We start from the raw sequence: 15,121 nt of genomic DNA, 5'->3' as shown, positions 1-15,121 counted from the left end.
CAGAATAAGAAAGAGGTAAAGAACAGGGTAGAAGATATATTTGAAGAGATGATAGACAAGAATTTTCTAAAATCAGCAAAAGACACACACACACACACAGAGCCAATTAATTCATGAAACACTAACAAGGATAAAAAGGGCACATAATACCCAAACTATTGAAAATGAAAGAGAAGTTTACATGAATAAAACAAGGGCAGCAAGAAGGAAGAGAAATATTATGTACAAAGAAAAATGAGAATTACAGATTTTCATCCAGAAGGTTAAAAAAAATAGTGATCTTTAAAGTGTTAAAAAGAGGGGAAAACACCTTCTCAACCAAAAATCCTGTATCTCGTGAAAATGTTTATTAAAAATGAATGGAGGGCCCCTGGGTGGCTTAGCCAGTTGAGCATCTGACTCTTGATTTCGGTTCAGGTCATGATCTCATGGATGCTGGGATCCAGCACCACGGCAGTCTCCTCACTTAGCAAGGAGTCTGCTTGAAAGACTCTCTTCCTCTGCCCCTGCCCCTGATTATGCAGGTGTGCTCTCTCTCTCTCAAATAAATAAATACATCTTTTAAAAAAGATGAAATGTCTCTTTAAAAACTGAATGGGAAATAATTTTACAGACAAATAAAAGCTAAGAAAATTCATTGCCAGCAATATACTGTAAGAAATTTTAAAGAAAATTCTTCATGCAGATGGAGTATACTAATATGTGTAAATGTGGATATATACAAAGAAGTGACCAGCATCACAAATTGTAAAAATGAAGGTAAAAATAAAAGACAATTTTTCTCATATTTAGACACCTTAAAGATAATTGACTGCCTAAAACAAAGGTTGGCGAACTGCTACCTGTAGGCCAAATCCAGACTGTGATATGTTTGTGCTCAGCCTTTAAACTAAGAATAGTTTTAAAGGCTTATATATTTAATGGACTTTGCAGTCTGCAAAATCTACAATATTTGCCATCTTTCTTTTTATGGGAAAAGTGTGTTCTCCCTCTCCCTCTGCTTCTCCCCCTGCTTGTGTTTCTTATTCTCTCTCTCTCTCAAATGAATAAATGAAATCTTTAAAAATATATCTAAAAGAAGTAGATGCCTGGGTGATTCAGATGATTAAGCATCTGACTTCAGTTCAGGTCTTAATCCCAGGGTCCTGGGATGGAGCCCCGCCTCGGGTTCCCTGCTCAGCAGAGAGCCTGCTTGTCCCTCTCGCTCTGCTGCTCCTGGTGCTTGTGCTCTCTCACCCTCTCTGCCAAATGAATAAATGAAATCTTAAAGAAAAAAAAAGAAAAGTGTGCTGACTTCTGGTATAAATCAGGAATAGCAACAATATTTTGAAGGGGGGAAATGGAAGTTTACTGTTTTAAGGGTATTATATTATGCCTGAATTGGTATAATATTATTTGAAGGTAGTCTAATAAGTAAAACTTAATACTGCAAACATAGAGCAACCACAAAAATCCAAAAGATATATAACTATCAGCCAATAGTATACATAAAATGGAATCATAAAAATAGTCAATTTATCAGAAAAGTTTGTAAAAAAGAAAGGAGGAAAAAAGACAAGATAGACGAATAGAAGGCAACAAGCAAATGGTATATATTTAAACCAACCATCTCAATAATTACATTAAATATAGATGGTCCAGGGTCAAGATGGATTAAGCATACTCTTCCTTGTCTGTTCTATTGAAAGCAACTACAAATCTTAGGGGGAAAAGTATGGAGCAGCTACCTGAGAACTACAGACACTAAGTGTTATATACACATATATATCTTCTTGTTCTATCAGTTGAGAGAGCCTAGAAGCAAGGACATACCAGTGGCAATGGACACAGGCAGTATCAATTTCTGATCCTATTTCCCAACAAAGAAAACCAGGGATCCTAAAAGAAATAAATTGATTTACTTATCTGATTAAATGATTCTGAGGCTGGTGCAGGAAATATACAAGATAAACCTGGGACATCTTGTCATGTCAGAATATAAGGAAATGGGGCACCTGGGTGGCTCAGTGGGTTAAGCCTCTGCCTTTTGCCCAGGTCATGATCTCAGGGTCCTGGGATCGAGCCCCGCATCGGGCTCTCTGCTCGGCGGGGAGCCTGCTTCCCCCTCTCTCTCTGCCTGCCTCTCTGCCTACTTGTGATCTCTCTCTGTGTCAGATAAATAAATAAAATCTTTAAAAAAAACCAGAATATAAGGAAATGCTCAAAAACAAACAAACAAAACAATGATGGGGGTATGTTAAAAGACCACAGGAGTCAATGAAAAGAGCTCCCAATGGCCAAATCTGGAAAAATTTTGAGCAAATAAGTAAAATTGCATTATAACCCAAAGCACAAAATAAATATCCATGAGCTCATAGTGAGAACAGACAAATCATTTATGTAGATACTCCAAATCATTTATGTAGATACTCCCCCACTTAAGGAGATGAAACACAACCCTCAAATCATTTATGTATACCAAATCATTTATGTAGATACTCCCCCACTTAAGGAGATGAAACACAATCCTCACTCCTTAACTGTGGCCTGCACATAGTGACTTCCTTCCAAATAATAGAGCGTGGAAAGAGAGAGAAAAGAACGTTTGGGGGAGAAGCCTAACCAACACCATCTCAGCCAATTAATCAAGATCAACATCACCAGTGATGAGTCATATTGATAGACTGTACCCTTGATGTGATGTGATAAGAAGAGCACTTTACCTTTCTGGTCTTACTCCCCAAACTCATAACAACAATCTACTTATAAGAAAGACACCAGAAAAAGTAGAATAGAGGGACATTCTACAGTTTATCTAACCAGTACTCCTCAAAATTGTCATCTTCAAAAAGAATGGAAAGTCTGAGAAATTGTCACCGTGAAAAGAATCTTAAGGAAACATGACAGCTACATTCCATGACATGACATGGAATGTCGTATACCGGACATGATCCTGTAACCAAAAAAGGATACTAGGTAAAAACTAAATACAAAAATATAAATAATATTATAAATATTAAATAAATTAACCATTATATAATTAAATAAATTATAAATGTTAAATAGAAATACCATTAAATTTAAATTGATATTAATATGAATATAATATGAAACTAAAATATAAAATCTATCTTACAGAAAGTATAACCTTCAAAGCCAAAAATGTTTAGAATCTAGCCGTTTCTGGGAAATACCTGTTGATCACAGGTCTAGAGCAAACCAGCATGAATGTAAGGGATTTATTATGTAGGTGGAAGTAAAGCCCCAGGCCCAAAGCTGAACCCCTTTGGTGGAGCCTCAGCAACAGCAGGCTAGGTATCTAAGTCTTGGAGGGCGGGTCATATGTGTCTCTGGTAAAGAAAACCTTTGGTACAAAAAAAGTGAGAGGTAACTACTTTGCTCTTTTTCTCTCTATTATTCCACCACTTGGCCACCTAGGCAAAGCCATTCAAGGGAAATACACAACAGAGAGGGAGATAATAGATTCCCTCCTAGTTAGAGGACCAGAAAAGGAATCTCCTGGTAACCAGACAGTGAGGGAGAAATGGTGAAGAGGAACTAATATGAGCAAGGGATCCCATGAAGTTATCTAGGAAGTTCCGATTATACCTGATCTGTTCATGCTGGAATCTCACCATAAAGAGGATGCCAAAAGCTTGGAGAGCTAAACCATTGGCCAGGGCTCAGCTGGGGTCCTGGGTTAGTCACAAACACTGTGGATCCAAATATCACTGTACCAACACAGAAAAATACACATTTATTTCAAGCACATATGGAGCACTCACCAAGTAGGCTATATCCTGTGTCATTAAAATGTTTTAATTTAAATGATCCAGAGTATATTTTTTGACAATAAAGGAATCAAATTAGAAAACAAATAGTGGAAGGACAAGAAATACTTCAAAACACTTGAAAATTAAACAGCATACTCTACAATCATCCCCAGACCAAAGAAAAGACTGATTTCATTTTTATTTCTTTCTCTTCTCTTGTTTTGTTTCTTTGCTTCTTTCTTTCTTTTCTTTTGATTGTTTTGGGTTTTTTCTTCTTTTTCTAAGTTAAGGTGGAAACATTATTGATTTGAGATCGTTCTTAATCTAGCATTAAATTCTACAATTTTCTCTCATAAATTATAAATTATACAACTCTAGCCAGACAAAATAAAAGGAAGAGAAGATGTACATTACCAATATAAAAAATGAAACTGAGTATCACTGCAAACCCACGAGCCCTATGCTACAGATGTTAGAAGGATAAAAGGGAAATACTAAGAACAAATCTATGTACATAAATTCAGGAACCTAAATGAAATTGTACAATTCCTCAAAAATCAGAAACTACTCAGATTTATTCTAGATGAAATGCATAACTTGAGTAGTACTACAACTATTCAAGAACTGATACCATAGTTTAAAATTTTCTAAAAAGGATTTCTTTAGAACCACAGGAACATCAAAAAATCAAGCAGAAACTGTTAGAATCAATCTTGTTAGGACTCTGGAAAACAGTTAAAGGTTTGTAAAGCCATGCCACCAAGATTGTGAGCTCCTTGGAGCAAGGGTCACATGTTGTGCTCTGTATTCCTGGGCCCAGCATGGGCCTTGGCACTCAGTAGATCAGGAAATGTTTGCTAAATAACATCATCTCACTCAAAACTCACACAGTCTTGTTGGATCAACTTTATTTTGCCTCTAATACATGCACCATAGGAACACAACCATAAACATAGATAGGATCAGTAACACAAGTACATGTCTCTAAAGATCCATAGGAGGGGCACCGGGTGGCTCAGTGGGTTAAAGCCTCTGCCTTCAGCTCAGGTTATGATCCCAGGGTCTTGGGATTGAGCCCTGCATCAGGGTCTCTGCTCAGCAGGAAGCCTGCTTCCTCTTCTCTCTCTGCCTGCTTCTCTGCCTACTTGTGATCTCTGTCTGTCAAATAAATAAGTAAAATCTTTAAAAAAAATAAACATCTGTAGGAGAGGTACCTGATACTTAAAACAGCCAACAGTAGACAGAACCATTCTAGTCTACGTGTAACTTTAAAAAGTCACATTTTTCATGAAAATTAATACAATGTTGTTAAAGAATAAAATTATGGGAAGAGAGAGCTCCTTGCAGAGTGAGCAAGCTGAGCCAATGTCCTGCATGTAGGGACAGCTCTACTGTTCAGGAAGAAATGACCAATTTAGGAAAATATGGCACAATAGGAAGTCAAATTAGGTTTGGGGAGAGTACAATATTCAAATGGACTCCAGAAGTATAAAGCCAAGTCTTTTCGTAAAGTATCCCTTAGCACATTCAAGGGAGAGGGACCTTTAACTATCTTCCTAATAGGAGAAACATTCTGGCCCTTCTCCTGCTAATGTACATGTTCAATGCCAGTACACAAGAAACAAGTGCCTGCACAGCCCAAGTGCTGGACCTCACTTTCCTATGACTGTTATTGGGAAGTGAGTGTGTGAAACAAGTATTTTGTAAGTTAGTTCACTTTTGCTTAAGTCAAAACCTAATAATTTTTATTTGGTTCGCAATTCCACCATTCTAGGGACAGAGAATCCAAGCCAGTTAAGGTGATACCTATGCAAAGAAATAAGCCTACAACCAAGATTCAGATGGAAACTGTAATTGTGCACATGACCATGGGTTAGAGAATTCATACTATACAATGAGGAAATTCAGCTGGTGTTTTCAGTTCCTCATCAAGACTTTATGCTTTCCTGGGTTTGGGGCCATGATGTAGAGCAGCCACTGGATGGAGCTTACCTGAAAGAGTAAAAAGGAAACACATGTAAAGCAGATGTCTTTCTTTATTGAAATACATTGGTCTCAAAATGAGCAAAGGATTGTTCTCATATGGGAGTTTAAATGGCACCCTTCTGAAGTATTGATAAGTACATTTCTTACTAAAACCTTTTAACCTTCCTAACACCCAGCGTGAGGAAGATGAGCAAACAGACAGTACATGAGAAAATAACTCCAACCTCTACTACCAAGAAGAATGAAGGATGAGAGAGGCCCAGATGTGATCATGGCACTCTGCTGCTTAATTCCCCGCCACCCATAACGTTAGGTTTACATGATGTACTCTGATATTCAGGGTCCCTCTAAGCAGGACCCAAACTCCTTTATCTTCTTTATACACACTATGATCCTGTTCATTATTATTTATGTTAGAAGATTTCTGTTACACTATAGGAAGTAGAGGCTGAGTTTTTTTGTTGGGTTCTAAGCTGTGTGACAAGTTAGCCATGGTTAGTACTGATGCCTGGGCTGGTAATTTTGGGAGTTAACGAAGTGCTGACCCCTCCCTTCCCTCCCTTCCTTATTCTGCACCTGAGCTCAAGGGAGGGAGAAACCTGGCAAACACTACCACAACTGGGTGATCAAGATCAGCATCAACAGTGACAAATCACTTTGATAGTATGTACCCTTGGTGTGATGTGATGTGATAAGAATGACACTTTATCTCTCTGGTCTTCCTCACCAAAACCCATAATCCAAGTCTAATACTTTGAACTAACATCTCTCTTTTTTTTATGGTGAATGGATGTTTATTTTTTAATCAGATACTTTTCTGTATCAATTTAGATCTGTTTTTTTCTCATTTAATCTGTTTATATAATAAGGCAATCCTGGTCCTACTCACCCCTAGATCCATCCCTCACTCTCCCTGCTCTGCTCTAGATTATACAGGGGCTGACCCTTGCAGGCTACAATTCCTAAACTCACCAACATTTAACTGCAATTCTGGTTCAGCTAATTGGAGACACTACCCATCATGAGATTAGAACCCAGAAGAACAGAGCACTCAAGAGATTTTCTCCTCCTTCCTTTACATCAAGTGACATTTCTTTCACTGGCTACATACTCTTCATGGCTCCAGCTACCATCAGATTGACCCATCATGGCTCCAGACGCTGTTGAATTCCAAACCCAGGATCTAATAACACTATTTCCTCTTCTTGTTCTTCTAGCCTAGAGGTAGGAGAGACTTCCTTGTATTGTTAATTACTGGGTTTCACTATTCTCCCCTGCTTGGCTTCTCTATCACTTATATAACAAATTCCTTGCATTAAATTCCTTCCGTGTTAAATATTTACGGCAGTTTTGAATTTCATGAACAGTCCTGACTGTTACATGTGGCAAATTACATTGATTTATCTTCTAGTGTTAAACTTCTTTGCTCCCCTGTGTTAAACCCAACTCTGTCGCCAGTAGTTAATTATGTTTAGTCTCTTCTGTAATTAATAACAAAATAAAATTAAATAAAGTACTGCTAAACCCTGAAACTCCCTCCATATAACATGCTATCTCTCATAATCTTCATAACCTTCTCAAAACAATTTTTACACTTTCTAATTTTGAGATATACACTGAAAATATTCTAATAGCATAATAATAGAATGACCTAGGCAACTTGTTAAAAATTCAGGCAATACAGGGGCACCTGGGTGGCTCAGTCTGTTGAGCATCTGACTCTTGATTTTGGCTCAAGTCATGATCTCAGGGTCATGAAACTGAGCCCTGTGTTGGGTTCCACATTCAGTGGGGAGTCTGCTGGAGATTCTCTCTCACCCTCTGCTCCTCCCCACTCTCTAAAATAAATAAATAAATCGTTAAAAAAATTCAAGCAATACACATGACATGTGTAGTATAGCCCAAATGGTAATAAAAAATAAATATATAGTCTTAAATAGATGTATCAGAAAAAGAAATAGCTAAAGTACAGAAGAAATTCAAGAAGTTAAGGAATGAACATTGTACTAAACTCTAAGGAGTGAAACATTGGAAATAATAAAGCATAGAAATAATGAATTAGAAAACAGTAAGATCAACTAACAAATGCCAATTCTTTGAAAATACTTAAAAAAGAGACTTTTTTTTTTTTTTGCAAATATGACCAAGTACTAAAGGAAAAAAATCACAGGTAAACAGTGTAAGTTACAACTGTACAAAGTATTGATGCAGAAGATATTTAAATGATGTAAAAACACACAACAAATATATGATTCCCTCAAGATAACCAAATGGTGGACAAGGAAAATTTTCTACATATAGAAGTTTTTCAGCTAATAAAAAGAATGAATGAGAGAATTAGAAAATCATCACTACAAAACCCCCCAATATACAAATAAAGGTGATGTTCACCAATGACAGCCAACTTCAGCACAAAGGACAATAAACATTATGTTCCTCATAGTGGAAGTACACAGCATCACCTAGGTAGCAGTCTTGTTTAAAAAAGAAAATACAGCAAACAAACATGCAAACTTAATTTGATCAAGTTTCTACCTGCGACTATCAATTTAAAGAAGTAGGAAACCAAAATACATGTTAAAGGACACCAAAGTGTTTTGTTCAACAGAAGTCAGATTATGAGAAATGTCATATACTTGACCTGCTTTTTTCCTCCCAAGAACAATAATTGCAAGGAGGGAAAAGGTGACGTGGGAGGAATCTATTGATTAAAAAAGACTTAAGGGATATAACAAAAAAAAAATCACAAAATATAGACCATATTTGGGATTCAAAGAAACTTAATTTTTTTTACATATAAGTTAAAAGTAACTGGATATTTGATACTAATAACTTATTTAAATTTGTAGGAATGATAATTATATTGCACTTACGTTTTACAAAAGATTCCTTGTCTTTTAGAAATGCATACTGAAATACTGATGAGATGAGATGAGATGAAATAGCATGATGTCTTGGATTATCTTCACATTATTCCTTTAGCAGAGATGAGGGGAAGTGAGGGTATGTTGGAACCAGACTGACCATGTACTAGAGATTATTAATGCTGGTTATCAGGTATATTGGATTTGTTATACTATTCTCCACTGTTATATGTGTTTCAGACTTTCTGTAATAAAGGCTTTATTATAAATATCATACAGTCACATTTGAAATCTGGAGTGAAATGCACAATATTTTAAAAAGGACAAAATCTGTCCATAAAGAAATAGCAGACTTTAATTACATAATACAAACTGAAACTATATTCAACACCCAAACTATCCTCAAAACCCAAACTACCCTGTTCCCAGATAGACAGTTTGGGTGGTCAAGTATGCCAATGATGAGGAAGAACTAATCTCCATCTTTAGTAAATTCTCCCAAAGCATACAAAAATATGGGAAATTATTTAACCCATTTTTCCAGGCTAGCTCTCAGTAATTCTACAACCAGATAAGCACCCCACTGCCACACTGAAAAGAGCACTTGAGCCAAGTTCAGTCTGACAGTAGCAAATATCCTAAGTAAATTAATAGCATATTCTTTTTTTTCCATTTTTATTGATATTTTAATAACATATACAGTGTTTATGTTAAAGGATAAAAGATAGAAGATTTTCAGTGCAATATTTCAAGGAACATTTTCTTTTTTTTAATTTTTTTTTATTTTAATAAACATATAATGTATATTTGTCCCCAGGGGTACAGGTCTGTGAATTGCCAGGTTTACACATTTCACAGCACTCATCATAGCACATACCCTCCCCAATGTCCATATCCCCACCACCCTCTCCCGTCCCCCCTCCCCTCAGCAACCCTCAGTCTGTTTTTTGAGATTGAGTCTTTTATGGTTTGTCTCCCTCCCAATCCCATCTTTTCATTTTTTATTTTCCTACCTCCCCCCAACCCCCCCACATTGCATCTCCACTTCCTCATATCAGAGAGATGATATGATAGTTGTCTTTCTCCGATTGACTTATTTCGCTAAGCATAATACCCTCTAGTTCCATCCATGTCGTCGCAAATGGCAAGATTTCATTTCTTTTGATGGTTGCATAGTATTCCATTGTATATATAAACCACTTCTTCTTTATTCATTCATCTTTTGATGGACATCTAGGTTCTTTCCACAGTTTGGCTATTGTGGACATTGCTGCTATAAACATTAGGGTGCACGTGCCCCTTCGGAGCACCACATTTGTATCTTTAGGATATATACCCAGTAGTGCAATTGCTGGGTCATAGGGTAGCTCTATTTTCAGTTTTTTGAGGAACCTCCACACTGTTTTCCAGAGTGGTTGCACCAGCTTGCATTCCCACCAGCAGTGTAGGAGGGTTCCCCTATCTCCGCATCCTCGCCAGCATCTGTCATTTCTTGACTTGTTAATTTTCGCCATTCTGACTGGTGTGAAGTGGTATCTCATTGTGGTTTTGACTTGTATTTCCCTGATGCCGAGTGATGTGGAGCATTTTTTCACGTGTCTGTTGGCCATCTGGATGTCTTCTTTGCAGAAATGTCTGTTCATGTCCTCTGCCCATTTCTTAATTGGATTATTTGTTCGTTGGGTGTTGAGTTTGATAAGCTCTTTATAGATTTTGGATACTAGCCCTTTATCTGATATGTCATTTGCAAATATCTTCTCCCATTCTGTCAGTTGTCTTTTGGTTTTGTTAACTGTTTCCTTTGCTGTGCAAAAGCTTTTGATCTTGATGAAACCCCAATAGTTCATTTTTGCCCTTGCTTCTGTTGCCTTTGGCGATGTTCCTAGGAAGAAGTTGCTGCGGATGAGGTCAAAAAGGTTGCTGCCTGCATTCTCCTCAAGGATTTTGATGGATTCCTTTCTCACATTGAGGTCCTTCATCCATTTTGAGTCTATTTTTGTGTGTGGTGTAAGGAAATAGTCCCACTTCTCATTTTTCTGCATGTGGCTGTCCAATTTTCCCAACACCATTTGTTGAAGAGGCTGTCTTTTTTCCATTGGACATTCCTTCCTGCTTTGTCAAAGATTAGTTGACCATAGAGTTGAGGGTCCATTTCTGGGCTCTCTATTCTGTTCCATTGATCTATATGTCTGTTTTTGTGCCAGTACCATGCTGTCTTGATGATGACAGCTTTGTAATAGAGCTTGAAGTCTGGAATTGTGATGCCACCGACTTTGGCTTTCTTTTTCAATATTCCTTTGGCTACTCGAGGTCTTTCCTGGTTCCATATAAATTTTAGGATTATTTGTTCTATTTCTTAAAAAAATGGATGGGATTTTGATAGGGATTGCATTAAATGTGTAGATTGCTTTAGGTAGAATCGACATTTTCACAGTATTTGTTCTTCCAATCCATGAGCATGGAATATTTTTCCATTTCTTTGTGTCTTCCTCAATTTCTTTCATGAGTACTTTATAGTTTTCTGAGTACAGATTCTTTGCCTCTTTGGTTAGATTTATTCCTAGGTATCTTATGGTTTTGGGTGCGATTGTAAATGGGACTGACTCCTCAATTTCTCTTTATTCTGTCTTGTTGTTAGTGTAAAGAAGTGCGACTGATTTCTGTGCATTGATTTTATATCCTGACACTTTACTGAATTCCTGTACAAGTTCTAGCAGTTTTGGAGTGGAGCCTTCTGGGTTTTCCACATATAGTATCATATCATCTGCAAAGAGTGATAGTTTGACTTCTTCTTTGCCAATTTGGATGCCTTTAATTTCTTTTTGTTGTCTGATTGCTGAGGCTAGGACTTCTAGTACTATGATGAACAGCAGTCGTGATAACAGACATCCTTGCCGTGTTCCTGACCTTAGCGGAAAAGCTTTCAGTTTTTCTCCATTGAGAATGATATTTGCAGTGGGTTTTTCATAGATGGCTTTGATAATATTGAGGTATGTGCCCTCTATCCCTACACTTTGAAGAGTTTTAATCAGGAAGGGATGCTGCACTTTGTCAAATGCTTTTTCAGCATCTATTGAGAATATCATATGGTTCTTATTCTTTCTCTTATTAATGTATGGTATCACATTGATGGATTTGCGGATGTTGAACCAACCTTGCAGCCCTGGAATAAATCCCACTTGGTCGTGGTGAATAATCCTTTTAATGTACTGTTGGATCCTATTGGCCAGTATTTTGGTGAGAATTTTCACATTTGTGTTCATCAAGGATATTGGTCTGTAATTCTCTTTTTTGGTGGGATCCTTGTCTGGTTTTGGGATCAAGGTGATGCTGGCCTCATAAAATGAGTTTGGAAGTTTTCCTTCCATTTCTATTTTTTTGGAACAGTTTCAGGAGAATAGGAATTAATTCTTCTTTAAACGTTTGGTAGAATTCCCCTGGGAAGCCGTCTGGTCCTGGAGTTTTGTTTGTTTGGAGATTTTTGATGACTGTTTCAATCTCCTTACTGGTTATAGGTCTGTTCAGGTTTTCTATTTCTTCCTGATTCAGTTGTGGTAGTTTATATGTCTCTAAGAATGCATCCATTTCTTCCAGGTTGTCAAATTTGTTGGCGTAGAGTTGCTCGTAGTATGTTCTTATAATTGTTTGTATTTCTTTGGTGTTGGTTGTGATCTCTCCTCTTTCATTTATGATTTTATTTATTTGCATCCTTTCTCTTTTCTTTTTGATAAGTCTGGCCAGGGGTTTGTCAATCTTATTAATTCTTTCAAAGAACCAGCTCCTAGTTTCGTTGATTTGTTCTATTGTTTTTTTTAGTTTCTATTTCATTGGTTTCTGCTCTGATCTTTATGGTTTCTCTTCTCCTGCTGGGTTTAGGTTTTCTTTGTTGTTCTTTCTCCAGCTCCTTTAGGTGTAGGGTTAGGTTGTGTATTTGAGACCTTTCTTGTTTCTTGAGAAAGGCTTGTACCGCTATATATTTTCCTCTCAGGACTGCCTTTGTTGTGTCCCACAGATTTTGAACCGTTGTGTTTTCATTATCATTTGTTTCCATGAATTTTTTCAATTCTTCTTTAATTTCCTGGTTGACCCATTCATTCTTTAGAAAGATGCTGTTTAGTGTCCATGTATTTGCGTTCTTTCCAAATTTCCTTTTGTGATTGAGTTCTAGCTTCAGAGCATTGTGGTCTGTAAATATGCAGGGAATGATCTCAATCTTTTGATACCGGTTGAGACCTGATTTATGACCCAGGATGTGGTCTATTCTGGAGAATGTTCCATGTGCACTAGAGAAGAATGTATATTCTGTTGCTTTGGGATGGAATGTTCTGAATATATCTGTGATGTCCACCTGGTCCAGTGTGTCATTTAAGGCCTTTATTTCCTTGTTGATCTTTTGCTTAGATGATCTGTCCATTTCAGTGAGGGGAGTGTTAAAGTCCCCTGCTATTATTGTATTACTGTCGATGTATTTCTTTGGTTTTGTTATTAATTGGTTTATATAGTTGGCTGCTCCCACGTTAGGGGCATAGATATTTAAAACTGTTAGATCTTCTTGTTGGACAGACCCTTTGAGTATGATATAGTGTCCTTCCTCATCTCTTAGTATAGTCTTTGGCTTAAAATCTAATTGATCTGATATAAGGATTGCCACCCCAGCTTTCTTCTGATGTCCATTAGCGTGGTACATTGTTTTCCATCCCCTCACTTTAAATCTGGAGGTGTCTTCGGGTCTAAAATGAGTTTCTTGTAGGCAGCATATTGATGGGTTTTGTTTTTTTATCCTTTCTGATACCATGTGTCTTTTGATTGGGGCATTTAGCCCATTAACATTCAGGGTAACTATTGAGAGATATGAATTTAGTGCCATTGTATTGCCTATAAGGTGACTGTTACTGTATATTGTCTCTGTTTCTTTCTGATCTACTACTTTTAGGGTCTCTATTTGCTTAGAGGACCCCTTTCAATATTTCCTGTAGAGCTGGTTTGGTGTTTGCAAATTCTTTCAGCTTTTGTTCGTCCTGGAAGCTCTTTATCTCTCCTTCTATTTTCAATGATAGCCTAGCCGGATATAGTATTCTTGGCTGCATGTTTTTCTCGTTTAGTGCTCTGAATATATCATGCCAGTTCTTTCTGGCCTGCCAGGTCTCTGTGGATAGGTCTGCTGCCAATCTAATGTTTTTACCCTTGTATGTTACAGACTTCTTTTCCCGGGCTGCTTTCAGGATTTTCTCTTTGTCGCTAAGACTTGTAAATTTTACTATCAGGTGACGAGGTGTGGACCTATTTTTATTGATTTTGAGGGGCGTTCTTAGCATTGCCTGGATTTTGATGTTTGTTCCCTTTGCCATATTAGGGAAATTCTCTCCAATAATTGTCTCCAATATACCTTCTGCTCCCCTCTCTCTTTCTTCTTCTTCTGGAATCCCAATTATTCTAATGTTGTGTCGTCTTATGGTGTCACTTATCTCTCGAATTCTCTCCTCGTGGTCCAGTATTTGTTTGTCTCTCTTTCGCTCAGCTTCTTTATTCTCTGTCATTTGGTCTTCTATGTCACTAATTCTTTCTTCTGCCTCATTTATCTTAGCAGTAAGAGCTTCCATTTTTGATTGCACCTCATTAATAGCTTTATTGATTTCAACTTGGTTAGATTTTAGTTCTTTTATTTCTCCAGAAAGGGCTTTTATCTCTCCGGAGAGGGTTTCTCTAATATCTTCTATGCCTTTTTCGAGCCCGGCTAGAACCTTGAGAATCGTCATTCTGAACTCTAGATCTGTCATATTACCAATGTCCGTATTGATTAGGTCCCCAGCCTTTGGTACTGCCTCTTGTTCTTTTTTCTGTGGTGAGTTTTTCCGCCTTGTCATTTTGTCCAGATAAGATTTGCTTTCTCCTTCTATAGAATTCTGCTGTTCTTGGTGAGTGAAGTTGGTCTTGGCTGGGTTTCTTGTTGATCTTCTGGGGGAGGGGCCTGTTGTAGTGATTCTCAAGTGTCTTTGCCGCAGGCGGAATTGCACCGCACTTGCCAGGGGCTGGGCTAAGTAATCCGCTGGGGTTTGCTTTCGGGAGCTTTTGTTCCCTGAGTGCTTTCCATAGAGTCCGGAGGACGGGAATGAAGATGGCGGCCGCCCAGTCTCCGGCCCGGAGGAGCAGAGAGCTTGGGGTCCCGCTCCTCAGCGTGCCCTCAGAGAAAAGCACCCAACCGCCCTGCCTCCCTGGCCTGCGGTCGCCCCTGGAGGAAAGCAATTGCTGGCACTTGGAGAAAAGTGCCTGGTTGCTTCCATCTCCGTGGCCTCCGGCCGCGCTCCGAGCCCACCCAGCCTGTGACCGGCACAAGGTAACTCCGGGCTGAGAGCTCACTCCTTGGCTTTGTCGCTGTAGCCGACTTCCCCGCTCTAATACCTGCGAGCTCTGCGGCACTCAGACACCTCCGGTCCTTCTGTGACCCCACGGGACCTGGGGTTACACTGACCCTGCGTGGGCTTCCCCCCCGGTTTAGCCTCTGGAGTGATGTCCCTCCGT

The sequence above is a fragment of the Martes martes genome, assembly GCF_963455335.1.
Source record: "Martes martes genome assembly, chromosome: X".
Taxonomy (NCBI): Eukaryota; Metazoa; Chordata; class Mammalia; order Carnivora; family Mustelidae; genus Martes; species Martes martes.
The sequence above is the reverse complement of the archived record's forward strand: the minus strand, read 5'-3'. Positions refer to the sequence as shown.